At 34.3% G+C, this 2,499-nt stretch overlaps 1 non-coding gene across 1 annotated transcript; it reads left to right on the top strand.

Moving 5' to 3' along the window:
- Nucleotides 1-180: 180 nt before the first annotated feature.
- On the top strand, nt 181-330 carry LOC116096371. Its single transcript, XR_004120970.1, has one exon. It is a non-coding gene; the product is annotated as a small nucleolar RNA SNORA81 (small nucleolar RNA).
- The last annotated feature ends 2,169 nt before the right edge of the window (nt 331-2,499 follow it).

Raw genomic sequence — 2,499 nt, forward strand, 5'->3', positions numbered from 1 at the left:
CTAATTGAGAAAATGCCCCACAGCTGGATCTCATGGAGGCACTTCCCCAACCGAAGCTCCCTTCTCTGAGATAACTCCAGCCTGAGTCAAGTGGACACACAAAACCAGCCACTACAGTAATCTTTCAACAAACCCACACAAGTATAATTCCACCTCTTACAAAAAAACCCAGGAAGTAACAATTATTTTTCTTAATATCTTAATATGAAAATTAATATTGCTAGCAGAATACACACAAGAAGAAAAGTAACTGCACTGGATTGCAACGACTGAGGTGGACCTCTTTCTTAATGTCCAGTGTCCTGTGTCATAAGATTTGGTGCAATAAGTCAAAAAACAAACAAATAAACAAAAAACAAAAAAAAGAAAATTAATATTACCAACATATCCTAAGCAATTGAAATCCAAAAATACGAGGAATTAGAAATTTATTGACTGTCATCCAATGGTCTCTCTAATTTTGTAACTGGAGAAATAGGTCTAATATTATACAATCCATATACACTCTCAGCTTGTTTGTTCATGACAGTGTCTTGCTGTGTACAACATAATGGTCTTGAAATCTTGCTTCTCTTATCTCAGCCTCTCTATTAGTAGGATTGTTTATTTCATGTTTTTACACTATAGTATGGTTTTCAGAACAGCTTATATATTTCAAAAATATTATATGCCCAAAGAAACATACAATCAAATTTGGAGGGGGCTTGTAAGAGAACAACAAAGAGTGAGACTGAATGTTTTGCTTGACGTTTGTAACTCTTGTGTCAAGTTTTGAAGAAGAGGACTTTATAAGTTACTCTTTCTCTGAGATGAATGCTTTTCCAAATTATCACAGCCAATGAACCAGATTCTTACCCTCACCTAATGTCTGTGCCACCCTCCAAGCAGAACCATTGTTCATTGAAACAGTTGGTGAATGACTTTATGGATAGACCATCTTAATACATACACCATTTCTTAAATGAATGTAACCTGTTCTCTGTGGGCTGAGAATAAAGTCACTCACTCAAGTCAAATTGCTTTGACCATAGCAGGAAGTCTGGATCCAAAAATCGTGCCTACAATTCATCCTTGGTGCAGCAGAACTATCAGCTCTCAGCTTAGCTATGATGGAGGTAAAATCCTTTGGTGATATGAGGGTCACCGAAGTACAGCCTTATTACAATGAAATCCAATGTCTAAAAATTGTTCTTATTTTGGGCTTGTACCACAATAAGAGCCAAGATTTTAAACTCTATTAAATACAAAACAAACAAACAAACAAAAAGACTTTATATATTAATGTTCATTTAAGAAAATACTACTAGTGATGTATTATTTTGAAATATACAGTTAATATGTTTGGAGTTATTTAAAATTTATACTGAAAAAAATGTATGTATTTTCAATATTGCTGTAGACAAACATCTACAATAAGACTATTAAATTGATTGTTGTTTTATATCAAACAACTTTTATAATACTTATTTTTATTGTCATAATATTTTATAAATTTTAAGGAATATGACAAAAAAAGATATTGTCAGTATTGAAGGGGGGTCTCTGGGAGGAGTTGGGGTACAAAAGGGAAACAAGAATGTGATTTAATTCTATTTACTTAAAATATGTTTTTAAATGTTAACAAATTCAGACAAATTGAAATCATGTAACTTTTCTCATCATAATGCAATAAAAGTTTAATAAGAAAAAAATGGAGTTCCCAATTTTTAATGCAGAAAGAGTCTGTCTATGTAATTAACATTGTCTTTTGGATTGTCTTACTGTAATTCACTGGCTCAGAGACTCCTGTGCCATTCCATACTCTGGACCACTTCAGAATTTCCTGAGTCTTTCTGGGTGTCCAGCCTAACTTGAAGAACCAATGCTTCCTCTGGACATGATCCCAGGCAAATTTCTCTTTTGTGACTTTCTGTCAGATGTCTCTTGTCCTCTGTGACATTTCTGTCAGATGTCCTCTACTTTCTGCAATGTTGGTGAGCTTTCTCCTTTTCTAATCATGATGGGTTTTTCTTACTCCACTTTGGGTGCCAGATGTAACTTTTATTCTCCGGACATAATTGTTAAAGTAACTTTTATGCTCCTAAAATACCCTGAAACATACCCTATTGTGTCACAAACCAAACTGCTTTATTGTTGGGGACCAGCTCCTGCTGAGGGCTTGGAGCAGGTGGATGAAAGAGCAGCAAGGGAAGAATCACTCATGGGACACCATTCACTTTCCTTTCTTGAGAGGTAGGATAGAAAGGAAGTTCATCTCATTTTGGCTTGACCTTCTCTGACAAACTGCGTCTCTCACAGGCTTTATTTATATGTAAAACCATTTCCTCAGAAACTTTATTCATTGATTACACAGCTTTTCAAAATACATTTTCTTCTAAAGTCTTCCTTATTTACAAAAGAATATTTAAAAGGGAATAAAACAATGAAAACAGCAATTTTATGAGAATTAAAAATGAGCATTATGTTTAGCTCTGTACCCCATTTTTAGTGGGTTATTTA

The sequence above is a fragment of the Mastomys coucha genome, chromosome X (genome assembly GCF_008632895.1).
Source record: "Mastomys coucha isolate ucsf_1 chromosome X, UCSF_Mcou_1, whole genome shotgun sequence".
Lineage (NCBI taxonomy): Eukaryota > Metazoa > Chordata > Mammalia > Rodentia > Muridae > Mastomys > Mastomys coucha.